The sequence below is a fragment of the Idiotropiscis lumnitzeri genome, unplaced genomic scaffold (genome assembly GCF_059441095.1).
Source record: "Idiotropiscis lumnitzeri isolate Australia: NSW breed Sydney's pygmy pipehorse unplaced genomic scaffold, RoL_Ilum_1.0 HiC_scaffold_25, whole genome shotgun sequence".
In the NCBI taxonomy this organism is placed as follows: domain Eukaryota; kingdom Metazoa; phylum Chordata; class Actinopteri; order Syngnathiformes; family Syngnathidae; genus Idiotropiscis; species Idiotropiscis lumnitzeri.
This window is the reverse complement of record NW_028283563.1, coordinates 39,251-58,679: the sequence shown is the minus strand read 5'-3', so window position 1 is coordinate 58,679 and position 19,429 is coordinate 39,251. Positions and strand designations below refer to the sequence as shown.

At 43.5% G+C, this 19,429-nt stretch overlaps 1 long non-coding RNA gene across 1 annotated transcript; it reads right to left on the bottom strand.

Annotated features, from left to right (window-relative positions):
- Positions 1 to 1,392: 1,392 nt before the first annotated feature.
- LOC148316011 (uncharacterized) lies at positions 1,393 to 17,518 on the bottom strand. The gene is made up of 5 exons (XR_015840437.1): positions 17,423 to 17,518; positions 13,494 to 13,594; positions 9,560 to 9,660; positions 5,474 to 5,574; positions 1,393 to 1,496 (listed from the first exon to the last, which is right to left on the bottom strand). It is a non-coding gene; the product is annotated as an uncharacterized LOC148316011 (long non-coding RNA).
- Positions 17,519 to 19,429: the final 1,911 nt, after the last annotated feature.

The window sequence follows — 19,429 nt, the reverse complement described above, 5'->3', positions numbered from 1 at the left end:
AAAGTCGGAGTAATTAAATAAATACAAAAAGAATGGCTGGGGAATAAAAAAATAATACGTTTTAATAATAATTTGGTTTTTTTGTTATAACATGAATTTCACTCTCTCTCTCCCCGTATATATATATATATATATATATATATATATATATATATATATATATATATATATATATATATATATATATATATATATATATATTATATATATATTATATATATTGTATATTTTTTTAAGCATTTTTGAAGGTGCGCCGCTACTTCGCGGATTTTCAGTTTTCGCGGGTGGTCTCTGTCCCCATTAACCGCGATAACCGAGGGTTCACTGTACTCCATAAAATTTACAAAAAGCAAGGTGAAACACTCAACCAGGGCTGCTTTTTTGAACATTTCTCGAGGGCCATGGCGAGCCATTTAAAAAAAGCTGCACAACTAACGTATAAAATATTGATAAATTTGCTCTGCCTGATGTGTGTGTAAAGTTTCACGAGTTGTCGTTCATATTTAGAACCTCATAATCAGCGTTGTTTTATTGCCAAACAGTGCAATGCCACTCCCACAACTTTTCACGAAAAAGGATGAATTTCGTATTGTGACATCCTCATGGCCGAAACAGTCCTCCGAGCATATATGAGGGCGACCTTGTTGAGTTGCACGGAGAAAAACATCCAAGAAAATAACTTGTATTAGCTTTTACCAGTTGGTGGCGCTACTACTACGATGAAAAATAAGTTGGTAGATGTCTTCAGGGCTGAAGTATCCTCAAATGTGTACAACTTCGAGAAGATAGGATCATCTGAGTCATGTTGCCGGAGCTTTTGTTGCCACAGAGTACAATCTGACTTTTCAGCACCGTAATAGCCACGCCTTTTGCCAAAACGTCACAAAATTCGGCAGAGAGTAAGATCATTGTCTTGAGTCTTTTCTGACTAATTTTCAGTCGGATTTGTCAAAAGCGCACCGTGCAGGATGTGAAAATTAAAATAAAAACACATTTTTGATTCCACTTGGCGGCGCTGTGTGTATAACAAAATAATAACATGAAGATGTCTTCAGGTCGGGACATTTTATTTACAGGTGAAGGTTTGGATTTTTAGGAGCATGTGCAGGGGAGTTATTAAGCATTCATTTATTTGTATTAGGTTCATTTTGTCTTCTTATTATTGATATTTGACTGATTCATTAAAAGCAGACAATTATGTTTTAGGTTAATTTTTTACCTGACATGTTTCGGCGAGTCTTTCGCCTTCTTCAGAGTGTCGCATGATGGTGTCTTGAGACCCGTCTTTATCAGCTGATGTTCCATGAGGGTGTGACTTACCTGTCAAAAAAATGAAAAATCAGAGCAGTAAAAGAACAAGCACAACATGAACATTACAAATCAGCAATCACTGACCACTGCAAAAGGGAAAACCACATCATGGACCGGGAGAAGGGCAGGGTCATCCGCACCGAAGAGAACAAACAACAGCGCTGGATCAGAGAGGCCATTGAGATCTGCAAGCGAGGCATAAAAACCATGAACAGAGACAAGGGAGCCTTCATCCTCTCTACCACCTAGAGCAGCATCTTGGCGGAGTGAACGCACAGCGGGGGGTGTGACTTGCCTTCATTCTTGTGACAGGTAAGTCACGCCCTCATGGAACATCAGCTGATAAAGACGGGTCACAAGACACCATCATGTGACACTCTGAAGAAGGCGAAAGACTCGCCGAAACATGTCAGGTAAAAAATTAACCTAAAACATAATTGTCTGCTTTTAATGAATCAGTCAAATATCAATAATAAGACACTCTGAAGAAGGCGAAAGACTTTCGTATTGTGACATCCTCAAGGCCTAAACACTCATCCGAGCAAATATAAGGTAGATTTTGTGAACCTGCCCGGAGAAAAACATCAACGAAAATAATTTGTATTTGTTTTAACCAGTTGGTGGCGCTACCACTGCGATAAAAAATAAGTTGGCAGCCGTCTTCAGGGCCTGAATATCCTCAAATGTGAAAAATTTCGAGAAGATGGATCATCTGAATCATTTTGCAGGAACTTTTGTTGCCACGGAGAATAATCAGACTCTGCGGCACCGCAATAGCCACGCCCTTCGAAGGAAAGTCACAAAAATAGGGATAGAGTAAGATCAATGTCTTGAGTCTTTTCTAGCCAATTTTCAATCGGATTCGTTAAAAGGGCACCGTGCAGTACGTCAAAATGTAAAAAATGATATTGATTGGCGCAAGGTGTATAACAGAATATAAACATATAGATGTCTTCAGGTACCGACTCTTTATGTACATGTGAAGTTTTGGATTTTTAGCAGCATGTGCAGGAGAGTTATTAAGCATTTTGTCCATTGCGGCGAAGGAAATCTTAAGTGAAAACTTTGAAGCCCCGCCCCCGTCATATAGTATTTCGGAAACAAAAGATTTTAGCCCCAATTTTAGCCCCAGTGTTTGTCCCAGGTCTTAAGATGCTACAGACAGAATTTTAAGGCAATCAGATTAAGCCTTTAGTATCAGGGTGCAAAAGAATGACCCCTGTAAACATGCAAAAAAGGGCAAAAGTCGGACTTTCAAAAATTCATAACTCACTTCCTGTTCATATTAGACGTTTAAAATATCAAATTTCTCGCCATGCCCGATGAGACTGCCAAGTTTGGTGAGTTTTTGTGCATGTTTCGGGGGTCAAAAATGCAATCGAACAATCGGAAAAATAATAATAATAATAATTTCTACAAAAACAACAGGGACTTCGCAGCGGTCGCTGCTCAGGCCCTAATAATAATAATAATAATAATAATAAAAGTAATAATATTTTCTACAAAAACAATAGGGACCTCGCAGCCGTCGCAGCTCGGGCCCTAATAACAATTTCTAGAAAAACAATAGGGACCTCGCAGCGGTCACTGCTCGGGCCCTAATAATAATAATAATAATAATTTCCACAAAAACAATGGGGACCTCGTAGCGGTCGCTGCTCGGGCCCTAATAATAATTTCTACAAAAACAATAGGGACCTCGCCGCGGTCGCTGCTCGGGCCCCAATAATAATTTCTACACAAAGTCCATTGTGGTGACCCGCCCCCTTTTAAGTAAATTCAAAATGGCCGACTTCCTGTAAAACCTAGCTCATTGCTCCAAGAGACTTTTTTGTAGGTCTTGGTCTTATACATACAGTGAACCCTCGCTACTTGGCGGTTCACCTTTCGCGGGTTCAGTGCTTCGCGGGTCTAAAAAATATTCGGGGGCATTGTAGTTTCGCCGAGCGGCACGACGGGGCGCTGGAGCGGTTAGACGTCCGGTGTGCACCGAAGAAGAGCGTGGGCGAAGAGGAGAGTGGACGAAGAAGAGCACGTTCCCCCGGACACGATCGGTGGCGACGTTTCGCGCGGTTCGGACAGTACCAGAGCTCCGGCCGGCGTGCGTGGCAGTTAAGCCGTAGAGGAGAACCTTCCCCGGGCACGGGCGGTGCCAAGCGGCCCCTAAGTTTAAACGAATGGAAGCTCCGGAGGAGGAGGGCATGCTCGCGTCACAGTAAGCCGAAGAGGAGCACCTTCCTCGGGCACGGGCGGTTCCAAGCGGCCCCTAAGTTTAACCGAATGGAAGCTCCGGAGGAGGAGGGCATGCTCGCGTCACAGTAAGCCGAAGAGGAGCACCTTCCCCGGGCACGGGCGGTGCCAAGCGGCCCCTAAGTTTAACCGAATGGAAGCTCCGGAGGAGGAGGGCATGCTCGCGTCACAGTAAGCCGAAGAGGAGCACCTTCCCCGGGCACGGGCGGTTCCAAGCGGCCCCTAAGTTTAACCGAATGGAAGCTCCGGAGGAGGAGGGCATGCTCGCGTCACAGTAAGCCGAAGAGGAGCACCTTCCCCGGGCACGGGCGGTGCCAAGCGGCCCCTAAGTTTAACCGAATGGAAGCTCCGGGGGAGGAGGGCGGGTGTGTGTCACAGTTAAGCCGAATTGGAGCACCTCTTCCGCCCGGGCACGAGCGGAGCGCAAAGCTGTCAGTTATGAATGTATAAAAGAATAAATGAATAAATAAATAAAGAATGCCACCTTTCATTTCACAGGGCACACCGGACGGCGTACCAGCAGGTAAAAGTCGGAGTAATTAAATAAATACAAAAAGAATGGCTGGGGAATAAAAAAATAATACGTTTTAATAATAATTTGGTTTTTTTGTTATAACATGAATTTCACTCTCTCTCTCCCCGTATATATATATATATATATATATATATATATATATATATATATATATATATATATATATATATATATATATATATTTATATATTTATTATATATATTGTATATTTTTTTAAGCATTTTTGAAGGTGCGCCGCTACTTCGCGGATTTTCAGTTTTCGCGGGTGGTCTCTGTCCCCATTAACCGCGATAACCGAGGGTTCACTGTACTCCATAAAATTTACAAAAAGCAAGGTGAAACACTCAACCAGGGCTGCTTTTTTGAACATTTCTCGAGGGCCATGGCGAGCCATTTAAAAAAAGCTGCACAACTAACGTATAAAATATTGATAAATTTGCTCTGCCTGATGTGTGTGTAAAGTTTCACGAGTTGTCGTTCATATTTAGAACCTCATAATCAGCGTTGTTTTATTGCCAAACAGTGCAATGCCACTCCCACAACTTTTCACGAAAAAGGATGAATTTCGTATTGTGACATCCTCATGGCCGAAACAGTCCTCCGAGCATATATGAGGGCGACCTTGTTGAGTTGCACGGAGAAAAACATCCAAGAAAATAACTTGTATTAGCTTTTACCAGTTGGTGGCGCTACTACTACGATGAAAAATAAGTTGGTAGATGTCTTCAGGGCTGAAGTATCCTCAAATGTGTACAACTTCGAGAAGATAGGATCATCTGAGTCATGTTGCCGGAGCTTTTGTTGCCACAGAGTACAATCTGACTTTTCAGCACCGTAATAGCCACGCCTTTTGCCAAAACGTCACAAAATTCGGCAGAGAGTAAGATCATTGTCTTGAGTCTTTTCTGACTAATTTTCAGTCGGATTTGTCAAAAGCGCACCGTGCAGGATGTGAAAATTAAAATAAAAACACATTTTTGATTCCACTTGGCGGCGCTGTGTGTATAACAAAATAATAACATGAAGATGTCTTCAGGTCGGGACATTTTATTTACAGGTGAAGGTTTGGATTTTTAGGAGCATGTGCAGGGGAGTTATTAAGCATTCATTTATTTGTATTAGGTTCATTTTGTCTTCTTATTATTGATATTTGACTGATTCATTAAAAGCAGACAATTATGTTTTAGGTTAATTTTTTACCTGACATGTTTCGGCGAGTCTTTCGCCTTCTTCAGAGTGTCGCATGATGGTGTCTTGAGACCCGTCTTTATCAGCTGATGTTCCATGAGGGTGTGACTTACCTGTCAAAAAAATGAAAAATCAGAGCAGTAAAAGAACAAGCACAACATGAACATTACAAATCAGCAATCACTGACCACTGCAAAAGGGAAAACCACATCATGGACCGGGAGAAGGGCAGGGTCCTCCGCACCGAAGAGAACAAACAACAGCGCTGGATCAGAGAGGCCATTGAGATCTGCAAGCGAGGCATAAAAACCATGAACAGAGACAAGGGAGCCTTCATCCTCTCTACCACCTAGAGCAGCATCTTGGCGGAGTGAACGCACAGCGGGGGGTGTGACTTGCCTTCATTCTTGTGACAGGTAAGTCACGCCCTCATGGAACATCAGCTGATAAAGACGGGTCACAAGACACCATCATGTGACACTCTGAAGAAGGCGAAAGACTCGCCGAAACATGTCAGGTAAAAAATTAACCTAAAACATAATTGTCTGCTTTTAATGAATCAGTCAAATATCAATAATAAGACACTCTGAAGAAGGCGAAAGACTTTCGTATTGTGACATCCTCAAGGCCTAAACACTCATCCGAGCAAATATAAGGTAGATTTTGTGAACCTGCCCGGAGAAAAACATCAACGAAAATAATTTGTATTTGTTTTAACCAGTTGGTGGCGCTACCACTGCGATAAAAAATAAGTTGGCAGCCGTCTTCAGGGCCTGAATATCCTCAAATGTGAAAAATTTCGAGAAGATGGATCATCTGAATCATTTTGCAGGAACTTTTGTTGCCACGGAGAATAATCAGACTCTGCGGCACCGCAATAGCCACGCCCTTCGAAGGAAAGTCACAAAAATAGGGATAGAGTAAGATCAATGTCTTGAGTCTTTTCTAGCCAATTTTCAATCGGATTCGTTAAAAGGGCACCGTGCAGTACGTCAAAATGTAAAAAATGATATTGATTGGCGCAAGGTGTATAACAGAATATAAACATATAGATGTCTTCAGGTACCGACTCTTTATGTACATGTGAAGTTTTGGATTTTTAGCAGCATGTGCAGGAGAGTTATTAAGCATTTTGTCCATTGCGGCGAAGGAAATCTTAAGTGAAAACTTTGAAGCCCCGCCCCCGTCATATAGTATTTCGGAAACAAAAGATTTTAGCCCCAATTTTAGCCCCAGTGTTTGTCCCAGGTCTTAAGATGCTACAGACAGAATTTTAAGGCAATCAGATTAAGCCTTTAGTATCAGGGTGCAAAAGAATGACCCCTGTAAACATGCAAAAAAGGGCAAAAGTCGGACTTTCAAAAATTCATAACTCACTTCCTGTTCATATTAGACGTTTAAAATATCAAATTTCTCGCCATGCCCGATGAGACTGCCAAGTTTGGTGAGTTTTTGTGCATGTTTCGGGGGTCAAAAATGCAATCGAACAATCGGAAAAATAATAATAATAATAATTTCTACAAAAACAACAGGGACTTCGCAGCGGTCGCTGCTCAGGCCCTAATAATAATAATAATAATAATAATAAAAGTAATAATATTTTCTACAAAAACAATAGGGACCTCGCAGCCGTCGCAGCTCGGGCCCTAATAACAATTTCTAGAAAAACAATAGGGACCTCGCAGCGGTCACTGCTCGGGCCCTAATAATAATAATAATAATAATTTCCACAAAAACAATGGGGACCTCGTAGCGGTCGCTGCTCGGGCCCTAATAATAATTTCTACAAAAACAATAGGGACCTCGCCGCGGTCGCTGCTCGGGCCCCAATAATAATTTCTACACAAAGTCCATTGTGGTGACCCGCCCCCTTTTAAGTAAATTCAAAATGGCCGACTTCCTGTAAAACCTAGCTCATTGCTCCAAGAGACTTTTTTGTAGGTCTTGGTCTTATACATACAGTGAACCCTCGCTACTTGGCGGTTCACCTTTCGCGGGTTCAGTGCTTCGCGGGTCTAAAAAATATTCGGGGGCATTGTAGTTTCGCCGAGCGGCACGACGGGGCGCTGGAGCGGTTAGACGTCCGGTGTGCACCGAAGAAGAGCGTGGGCGAAGAGGAGAGTGGACGAAGAAGAGCACGTTCCCCCGGACACGATCGGTGGCGACGTTTCGCGCGGTTCGGACAGTACCAGAGCTCCGGCCGGCGTGCGTGGCAGTTAAGCCGTAGAGGAGAACCTTCCCCGGGCACGGGCGGTGCCAAGCGGCCCCTAAGTTTAAACGAATGGAAGCTCCGGAGGAGGAGGGCATGCTCGCGTCACAGTAAGCCGAAGAGGAGCACCTTCCTCGGGCACGGGCGGTTCCAAGCGGCCCCTAAGTTTAACCGAATGGAAGCTCCGGAGGAGGAGGGCATGCTCGCGTCACAGTAAGCCGAAGAGGAGCACCTTCCCCGGGCACGGGCGGTGCCAAGCGGCCCCTAAGTTTAACCGAATGGAAGCTCCGGAGGAGGAGGGCATGCTCGCGTCACAGTAAGCCGAAGAGGAGCACCTTCCCCGGGCACGGGCGGTTCCAAGCGGCCCCTAAGTTTAACCGAATGGAAGCTCCGGAGGAGGAGGGCATGCTCGCGTCACAGTAAGCCGAAGAGGAGCACCTTCCCCGGGCACGGGCGGTGCCAAGCGGCCCCTAAGTTTAACCGAATGGAAGCTCCGGGGGAGGAGGGCGGGTGTGTGTCACAGTTAAGCCGAATTGGAGCACCTCTTCCGCCCGGGCACGAGCGGAGCGCAAAGCTGTCAGTTATGAATGTATAAAAGAATAAATGAATAAATAAATAAAGAATGCCACCTTTCATTTCACAGGGCACACCGGACGGCGTACCAGCAGGTAAAAGTCGGAGTAATTAAATAAATACAAAAAGAATGGCTGGGGAATAAAAAAATAATACGTTTTAATAATAATTTGGTTTTTTTGTTATAACATGAATTTCACTCTCTCTCTCCCCGTATATATATATATATATATATATATATATATATATATATATATATATATATATATATATATATATATATATATATATATATATTTATATATTTATTATATATATTGTATATTTTTTTAAGCATTTTTGAAGGTGCGCCGCTACTTCGCGGATTTTCAGTTTTCGCGGGTGGTCTCTGTCCCCATTAACCGCGATAACCGAGGGTTCACTGTACTCCATAAAATTTACAAAAAGCAAGGTGAAACACTCAACCAGGGCTGCTTTTTTGAACATTTCTCGAGGGCCATGGCGAGCCATTTAAAAAAAGCTGCACAACTAACGTATAAAATATTGATAAATTTGCTCTGCCTGATGTGTGTGTAAAGTTTCACGAGTTGTCGTTCATATTTAGAACCTCATAATCAGCGTTGTTTTATTGCCAAACAGTGCAATGCCACTCCCACAACTTTTCACGAAAAAGGATGAATTTCGTATTGTGACATCCTCATGGCCGAAACAGTCCTCCGAGCATATATGAGGGCGACCTTGTTGAGTTGCACGGAGAAAAACATCCAAGAAAATAACTTGTATTAGCTTTTACCAGTTGGTGGCGCTACTACTACGATGAAAAATAAGTTGGTAGATGTCTTCAGGGCTGAAGTATCCTCAAATGTGTACAACTTCGAGAAGATAGGATCATCTGAGTCATGTTGCCGGAGCTTTTGTTGCCACAGAGTACAATCTGACTTTTCAGCACCGTAATAGCCACGCCTTTTGCCAAAACGTCACAAAATTCGGCAGAGAGTAAGATCATTGTCTTGAGTCTTTTCTGACTAATTTTCAGTCGGATTTGTCAAAAGCGCACCGTGCAGGATGTGAAAATTAAAATAAAAACACATTTTTGATTCCACTTGGCGGCGCTGTGTGTATAACAAAATAATAACATGAAGATGTCTTCAGGTCGGGACATTTTATTTACAGGTGAAGGTTTGGATTTTTAGGAGCATGTGCAGGGGAGTTATTAAGCATTCATTTATTTGTATTAGGTTCATTTTGTCTTCTTATTATTGATATTTGACTGATTCATTAAAAGCAGACAATTATGTTTTAGGTTAATTTTTTACCTGACATGTTTCGGCGAGTCTTTCGCCTTCTTCAGAGTGTCGCATGATGGTGTCTTGAGACCCGTCTTTATCAGCTGATGTTCCATGAGGGTGTGACTTACCTGTCAAAAAAATGAAAAATCAGAGCAGTAAAAGAACAAGCACAACATGAACATTACAAATCAGCAATCACTGACCACTGCAAAAGGGAAAACCACATCATGGACCGGGAGAAGGGCAGGGTCATCCGCACCGAAGAGAACAAACAACAGCGCTGGATCAGAGAGGCCATTGAGATCTGCAAGCGAGGCATAAAAACCATGAACAGAGACAAGGGAGCCTTCATCCTCTCTACCACCTAGAGCAGCATCTTGGCGGAGTGAACGCACAGCGGGGGGTGTGACTTGCCTTCATTCTTGTGACAGGTAAGTCACGCCCTCATGGAACATCAGCTGATAAAGACGGGTCACAAGACACCATCATGTGACACTCTGAAGAAGGCGAAAGACTCGCCGAAACATGTCAGGTAAAAAATTAACCTAAAACATAATTGTCTGCTTTTAATGAATCAGTCAAATATCAATAATAAGACACTCTGAAGAAGGCGAAAGACTTTCGTATTGTGACATCCTCAAGGCCTAAACACTCATCCGAGCAAATATAAGGTAGATTTTGTGAACCTGCCCGGAGAAAAACATCAACGAAAATAATTTGTATTTGTTTTAACCAGTTGGTGGCGCTACCACTGCGATAAAAAATAAGTTGGCAGCCGTCTTCAGGGCCTGAATATCCTCAAATGTGAAAAATTTCGAGAAGATGGATCATCTGAATCATTTTGCAGGAACTTTTGTTGCCACGGAGAATAATCAGACTCTGCGGCACCGCAATAGCCACGCCCTTCGAAGGAAAGTCACAAAAATAGGGATAGAGTAAGATCAATGTCTTGAGTCTTTTCTAGCCAATTTTCAATCGGATTCGTTAAAAGGGCACCGTGCAGTACGTCAAAATGTAAAAAATGATATTGATTGGCGCAAGGTGTATAACAGAATATAAACATATAGATGTCTTCAGGTACCGACTCTTTATGTACATGTGAAGTTTTGGATTTTTAGCAGCATGTGCAGGAGAGTTATTAAGCATTTTGTCCATTGCGGCGAAGGAAATCTTAAGTGAAAACTTTGAAGCCCCGCCCCCGTCATATAGTATTTCGGAAACAAAAGATTTTAGCCCCAGTGTTTGTCCCAGGTCTTAAGATGCTACAGACAGAATTTTAAGGCAATCAGATGAAGCCTTTAGGATCAGGGTGCAAAAGAATGACCCCTGTAAACATGCAAAAAAGGGCAAAAGTCGGACTTTCAAAATTCATAACTCACTTCCTGTTCATATTAGACGTTAAAATATCAAATTTCTCGCCATGCCCGATGAGACTGCCAAGTTTGGTGAGTTTTTGTGCATGTTTCGGGGGTCAAAAATGCGATCGTACAATCGGAAAAATAATAATAATAATAATTTCTACAAAAACAACAGGGACTTCGCAGCGGTCGCTGCTCAGGCCCTAATAATAATAATAATAATAATAATAATAATAATAAAAGTAATAATATTTTCTACAAAAACAATAGGGACCTCGCAGCCGTCGCAGCTCGGGCCCTAATAACAATTTCTAGAAAAACAATAGGGACCTCGCAGCGGTCACTGCTCGGGCCCTAATAATAATAATAATAATAATTTCCACAAAAACAATGGGGACCTCGTAGCGGTCGCTGCTCGGGCCCTAATAATAATTTCTACATAAACAATAGGGACCTCGCCGCGGTCGCTGCTCGGGCCCCAATAATAATTTCTACACAAAGTCCATTGTGGTGACCCGCCCCTTTTAAGTAAATTCAAAATGGCCGACTTCCTGTAAAACCAAGCTCATTGCTCCAAGAGACTTTTTTGTAGGTCTTGGTCTTATACATACAGTGAACCCTCGCTACTTCGCGGTTCACCTTTCGCGGGTTGAGTGCTTCGCGGGTATAAAAAATATTCGGGGGCATTGTAGTTTCGCCGAGCGGCACGACGGGAATTGGAGCGGTTAGACGGCCGGCGTGCGCCGAAGAAGAGCGTGGGCGAAGAGGAGAGTGGACGAAGAAGAGCACGTTCCCCCGGACACGTTCGGTGGCGACGTTTCGCGCGGTTCGGACCGTACCAGGGCTCCGGCCGGCGTGCGTGGCAGTTAAGCCGTAGAGGAGCACCGTCCCCGGGCACGGGCGGTCCCAAGCGGCCCCTAAGTTTAACCGAATGGAAGCTCCGGAGGAGGAGGGCATGCTCGCGTCACAGTAAGCCGAAGAGGAGCACCTTCCCCGGGCACGGGCGGTTCCAAGCGGCCCCTAAGTTTAACCAAATGGAAGCTCCGGAGGAGGAGGGCATGCTCGCGTCACAGTAAGCCGAAGAGGAGCACCTTTGCCGGGCACGGGCGGTTCCAAGCGGCCCCTAAGTTTAACCGAATGGAAGCTCCGGAGGAGGCGGGCATGCTCGCGTCACAGTAAGCCGAAGAGGAGCACCTTCCCCGGGCACGGGCGGTGCCAAGCGGCCCCTAAGTTTAACCGAATGGAAGCTCCGGGGGAGGAGGGCGGGCGTGTGTCACAGTTAAGCCGAATTGGAACACCTCTTCCGCCCGGGCACGAACGGAGCGCGAAGCTGTCAGTTATGAATGTATAAAAGAACAAATAAATAAATAAATAAATAAAGAATGCCACCTTTCATTTCACAGGGCACACCGGACGGCGTACCAGCAGGTAAAAGTCGGAGTAATTAAATAAATACAAAAAGAATGGCTGGGGAATAAAAAAATAATACGTTTTAATAATAATTTGTTTTTTTTGTTATAACATGAATTTCACTCTCTCTCTCCCCGTATATATATATATATATATATATATATATATATATATATATATATATTATATATTTATTATATATATTGTATATTTTTTTAAGCATTTTTGAAGGTGCGCCGCTACTTTGCGGATTTTCAGTTTTCGCGGGTGGTCTCTGTCCCCATTAACCGCGATAACCGAGGATTCACTGTACTCCATAAAATTTACAAAAAGCGAGGTGAAACACTCAACCAGGGCTGCTTTTTTTAACATTTCTCGAGGGCCATGGCGAGCCATTTCAAAAAAGCTGCACAACTAACGTATAAAATATTGATAAATTTGCTGGGCCTGATGTGTGTGTAAAGTTTCACGAGTTGTCGTTCATATTTAGAACCTCATAATCAGCGTTGTTTTATTGCCGAACAGTGCAATGCCACTCCCACAACTTTACAAGAAAAAGGACGAATTTCGTATTGTGACATCCTCATGGCCGAAACAGTCATCCGAGCATATATGAGGGCGACCTTGTTGAGTTGCACGGAGAAAAACATCCAAGAAAATAACTTGTATTAGCTTTTACCAGTTGGTGGCGCTACTACTACGATGAAAAATAAGTTGGTAGATGTCTTCAGGGCTGAAGTATCCTCAAATGTGTACAACTTCGAGAAGATAGGATCATCTGAGTCATGCTTTTATTGCCACAGAGTACAATCTGACTTTTCAGCACCGTAATAGCCACGCCTTTTGCCAAAACGTCACAAAATTCGGCAGAGAGTAAGATCATAGTCTTGAGTCTTTTCTGACTAATTTTCAGTCGGATTCGTCAAAAGGGCACCGTGCAGTATGTGAAAATTTAAATAAAAACAAATTTTTGATTCCACTTGGCGGCGCTGTGTGTATAACAAAATAATAACATTAAGATGTCTTCAGGTCGGGACGTTTTATTTACAGGTGAAGGTTTGGATTTTTAGGAGCATGTGCAAGGGAGTTATTAAGCATTCATTTATTTGTATTAGGTTCATTTTGTCTTCTTATTATTGATATTTGACTGATTCATTAAAAGCAGACAATTATGTTTTAGGTTAATTTTTTACCTGACATGTTTCGGCGAGTCTTTCGCCTTCTTCAGAGTGTCGCATGATGGTGTCTTGAGACCCGTCTTTATCAGCTGATGTTCCATGAGGGTGTGACTTACCTGTCAAAAAAATGAAAAATCAGAGCAGTAAAAGAACAAGCACAACATGAACATTACAAATCAGCAATCACTGACCACTGCAAAAGGGAAAACCACATCATGGACCGGGAGAAGGGCAGGGTCATCTGCACCGAAGAGAACAAACAACAGCGCTGGATCAGAGAGGCCATTGAGATCTGCAAGCGAGGCATAAAAACCATGAACAGACACAAGGGAGCCTTCATCCTCTCTACCACCTGGAGCAGCATTTTGGCGGAGTGAACGGACAGCGGGGGGCGTGACTTGCCTTCATTCTTGTGACAGGTAAGTCACGCCCTCATGGAACATCAGCTGATAAAGACGGGTCACAAGACACCATCATGTGACACTCTGAAGAAGGCGAAAGACTCGCCGAAACATGTCAGGTAAAAAATTAACCTAAAACATAATTGTCTGCTTTTAATGAATCAGTCAAATATCAATAATAAGACACTCTGAAGAAGGCGAAAGACTTTCGTATTGTGACATCCTCAAGGCCTAAACACTCATCCGAGCAAATATAAGGTAGATTTTGTGAACCTGCCCGGAGAAAAACATCAACGAAAATAATTTGTATTTGTTTTAACCAGTTCGTGGCGCTACCACTGCGATAAAAAATAAGTTGGCAGCCGTCTTCAGGGCCTGAATATCCTCAAATGTGAAAAATTTCGAGAAGATGGATCATCTGAATCATTTTGCAGGAACTTTTGTTGCCACGGAGAATAATCAGACTCTGCGGCACCGCAATAGCCACGCCCTTCGAAGGAAAGTCACAAAAATAGGGATAGAGTAAGATCAATGTCTTGAGTCTTTTCTAGCCAATTTTCAATCGGATTCGTTAAAAGGGCACCGTGCAGTACGTCAAAATGTAAAAAATGATATTGATTGGCGCAAGGTGTATAACAGAATATAAACATATAGATGTCTTCAGGTACCGACTCTTTATGTACATGTGAAGTTTTGGATTTTTAGCAGCATGTGCAGGAGAGTTATTAAGCATTTTGTCCATTGCGGCGAAGGAAATCTTAAGTGAAAACTTTGAAGCCCCGCCCCCGTCATATAGTATTTCGGAAACAAAAGATTTTAGCCCCAGTGTTTGTCCCAGGTCTTAAGATGCTACAGACAGAATTTTAAGGCAATCAGATGAAGCCTTTAGGATCAGGGTGCAAAAGAATGACCCCTGTAAACATGCAAAAAAGGGCAAAAGTCGGACTTTCAAAATTCATAACTCACTTCCTGTTCATATTAGACGTTAAAATATCAAATTTCTCGCCATGCCCGATGAGACTGCCAAGTTTGGTGAGTTTTTGTGCATGTTTCGGGGGTCAAAAATGCGATCGTACAATCGGAAAAATAATAATAATAATAATTTCTACAAAAACAACAGGGACTTCGCAGCGGTCGCTGCTCAGGCCCTAATAATAATAATAATAATAATAATAATAAAAGTAATAATATTTTCTACAAAAACAATAGGGACCTCGCAGCCGTCGCAGCTCGGGCCCTAATAACAATTTCTAGAAAAACAATAGGGACCTCGCAGCGGTCACTGCTCGGGCCCTAATAATAATAATAATAATAATTTCCACAAAAACAATGGGGACCTCGTAGCGGTCGCTGCTCGGGCCCTAATAATAATTTCTACATAAACAATAGGGACCTCGCCGCGGTCGCTGCTCGGGCCCCAATAATAATTTCTACACAAAGTCCATTGTGGTGACCCGCCCCTTTTAAGTAAATTCAAAATGGCCGACTTCCTGTAAAACCAAGCTCATTGCTCCAAGAGACTTTTTTGTAGGTCTTGGTCTTATACATACAGTGAACCCTCGCTACTTCGCGGTTCACCTTTCGCGGGTTGAGTGCTTCGCGGGTATAAAAAATATTCGGGGGCATTGTAGTTTCGCCGAGCGGCACGACGGGCGCTGGAGCGGTTAGACGGCCGGCGTGCGCCGAAGAAGAGCGTGGGCGAAGAGGAGAGTGGACGAAGAAGAGCACGTTCCCCCGGACACGATCGGTGGCGACGTTTCGCGCGGTTCGGACCGTACCAGGGCTCCGGCCGGCGTGCGTGGCAGTTAAGCCGTAGAGGAGCACCGTCCCCGGGCACGGGCGGTGCCAAGCGGCCCCTAAGTTTAACCGAATGGAAGCTCCGGAGGAGGAGGGCATGCTCGCGTCACAGTAAGCCGAAGAGGAGCACCTTCCCCGGGCACGGGCGGTTCCAAGCGGCCCCTAAGTTTAACCAAATGGAAGCTCCGGAGGAGGAGGGCATGCTCGCGTCACAGTAAGCCGAAGAGGAGCACCTTTGCCGGGCACGGGCGGTTCCAAGCGGCCCCTAAGTTTAACCGAATGGAAGCTCCGGAGGAGGCGGGCATGCTCGCGTCACAGTAAGCCGAAGAGGAGCACCTTCCCCAGGCACGGGCGGTGCCAAGCGGCCCCTAAGTTTAACCGAATGGAAGCTACGGGGGAGGAGGGCGGGCGTGTGTCACAGTTAAGCCGAATTGGAACACCTCTTCCGCCCGGGCACGAACGGAGCGCGAAGCTGTCAGTTATGAATGTATAAAAGAATAAATAAATAAATAAATAAATAAAGAATGCCACCTTTCATTTCACAGGGCACACCGGACGGCGTACCAGCAGGTAAAAGTCGGAGTAATTAAATAAATACAAAAAGAATGGCTGGGGAATAAAAAAATAATACGTTTTAATAATAATTTGTTTTTTTTGTTATAACATGAATTTCACTCTCTCTCTCCCCGTATATATATATATATATATATATATATATATATATATATTATATATTTATTATATATATTGTATATTTTTTTAAGCATTTTTGAAGGTGCGCCGCTACTTCGCGGATTTTCAGTTTTCGCGGGTGGTCTCTGTCCCCATTAACCGCGATAACCGAGGATTCACTGTACTCCATAAAATTTACAAAAAGCGAGGTGAAACACTCAACCAGGGCTGCTTTTTTTAACATTTCTCGAGGGCCATGGCGAGCCATTTCAAAAAAGCTGCACAACTAACGTATAAAATATTGATAAATTTGCTCGGCCTGATGTGTGTGTAAAGTTTCACGAGTTGTCGTTCATATTTAGAACCTCATAATCAGCGTTGTTTTATTGCCGAACAGTGCAATGCCACTCCCACAACTTTACAAGAAAAAGGACGAATTTCGTATTGTGACATCCTCATGGCCGAAACAGTCATCCGAGCATATATGAGGGCGACCTTGTTGAGTTGCACGGAGAAAAACATCCAAGAAAATAACTTGTATTAGCTTTTACCAGTTGGTGGCGCTACTACTACGATGAAAAATAAGTTGGTAGATGTCTTCAGGGCTGAAGTATCCTCAAATGTGTACAACTTCGAGAAGATAGGATCATCTGAGTCATGTTGCCGGAGCTTTTATTGCCACAGAGTACAATCTGACTTTTCAGCACCGTAATAGCCACGCCTTTTGCCAAAACGTCACAAAATTCGGCAGAGAGTAAGATCATTGTCTTGAGTCTTTTCTGACTAATTTTCAGTCGGATTCGTCAAAAGGGCACCGTGCAGTATGTGAAAATTTAAATAAAAACAAATTTTTGATTCCACTTGGCGGCGCTGTGTGTATAACAAAATAATAACATTAAGATGTCTTCAGGTCGGGACGTTTTATTTACAGGTGAAGGTTTGGATTTTTAGGAGCATGTGCAAGGGAGTTATTAAGCATTCATTTATTTGTATTAGGTTCATTTTGTCTTCTTATTATTGATATTTGACTGATTCATTAAAAGCAGACAATTATGTTTTAGGTTAATTTTTTACCTGACATGTTTCGGCGAGTCTTTCGCCTTCTTCAGAGTGTCGCATGATGGTGTCTTGAGACCCGTCTTTATCAGCTGATGTTCCATGAGGGTGTGACTTACCTGTCAAAAAAATGAAAAATCAGAGCAGTAAAAGAACAAGCACAACATGAACATTACAAATCAGCAATCACTGACCACTGCAAAAGGGAAAACCACATCATGGACCGGGAGAAGGGCAGGGTCATCTGCACCGAAGAGAACAAACAACAGCGCTGGATCAGAGAGGCCATTGAGATCTGCAAGCGAGGCATAAAAACCATGAACAGACACAAGGGAGCCTTCATCCTCTCTACCACCTGGAGCAGCATTTTGGCGGAGTGAACGGACAGCGGGGGGCGTGACTTGCCTTCATTCTTGTGACAGGTAAGTCACGCCCTCATGGAACATCAGCTGATAAAGACGGGCCACAAGACACCATCATGTGACACTCTGAAGAAGGCGAAAGACTTTCGTATTGTGACATCCTCAAGGCCTAAACACTCATCCGAGCAAATGTAAGGTAGATTTTGTTAACCTGCCCGGAGAAAAAAATCAACGAAAATAATTTGTATTTGTTTTAACCAGTTGGTGGCGCTACCACTGCGATCAAAAATAAGTTGGCAGCCGTCTTCAGGGCCTGAATATCCTCAAATGTGAAAAATTTCGAGAAGATGGATCATCTGAATCATTTTGCAGGAACTTTTGTTGCCACGGAGAATAATCAGACTCTGCGGCACCGTAATAGCCACGCCCTTCGAAGGAAAGTCACAAAAATAGGGATAGAGTAAGATCAATGTCTTGAGTCTTTTCTAGCCAATTTTCAATCGGATTCGTTAAAAGGGCACCGTGCAGTACGTCAAAATGTAAAAAATTATATTGATTGGCGCAAGGTGTATAACTGAATATTAACATATAGATGTCTTCAGGTACCGACTCTTTATGTACATGTGAAGTTTTGGATTTTTAGCAGCATGTGCAGGAGAGTTATTAAGCATTTTGTCCATTGCGGCGAAGGAAATCTTAAGTGAAAACTTTGAAGCCCCGCCCCCGTCATATAGTATTTCGGAAACAAAAGATTTTAGCCCCAGTGTTTGTCCCAGGTCTTAAGATGCTACAGACAGAATTTTAAGGCAATCAGATGAAGCCTTTAGGATCAGGGTGCAAAAGAATGACCCCTGTAAACATGCAAAAAAGGGCAAAAGTCGGACTTTCAAAAATTCATAACTCACTTCCTGTTCATATTAGACGTTAAAATATCAAATTTTTCGCCATGCCCGATGAGACTGCCAAGTTTGGTGAATTTTTGTGCATGTTTCGGGGGTCAAAAATGCGATCGAACAATCGGAAAAATAATAATAAGAATAATTTCTACAAAAACAATAGGGACTTCGCAGCGGTCGCTGCTCAGGCCCTAATAATAATAATAATAATAATAATAAAAGTAATAATATTTTCTACAAAAACAATAGGGACCTCGCAGCCGTCGCAGCTCGGGCCCTAATAACAATAGGGACCTCGCAGCGGTCACTGCTCGGGCCCTAATAATAATAATAATAATAATTTCCACAAAAACAATGGGGACCTCGTAGCGGTCGCTGCTCGGGCCCTAATAATAATTTCTACATAAACAATAGGGACCTCGCCGCGGTCGCTGCTCGGGCCCCAATAATAATTTCTACACAAAGTCCATTGTGGTGACCCGCCCCCTTTTAAGTAAATTCAAAATGGCCGACTTCCTGTAAAACCTAGCTTATTGCTCCAAGAGACTTTTTTGTAGGTCTTGGTCTTATACATACAGTGAACCCTCGCTACTTCGCGGTTCACCTTTCGCGGGTTCAGTGCTTCGCGGGTATAAAAAATATTCGGGGGCATTGTAGTTTCGCCGAGCGGCACGACGGGGCGCTGGAGCGGTTAGACGGCCGGCGTGCGCCGAAGAAGAGCGTGGGCGAAGAGGAGAGTGGACGAAGAAGAGCACGTTCCCCCGGACACGATCGGTGGCGACGTTTCGCGCGGTTCGGACCGTACCAGAGCTCCGGCCGGCGTGCGTGGCAGTTAAGCCGTAGAGGAGCACCTTCCCCGGGCACGGGCGGTGCCAAGCGGCCCCTAAGTTTAACCGAATGGAAGCTCCGGAGGAGGAGGGCATGCTCGCGTCACAGTAAGCCG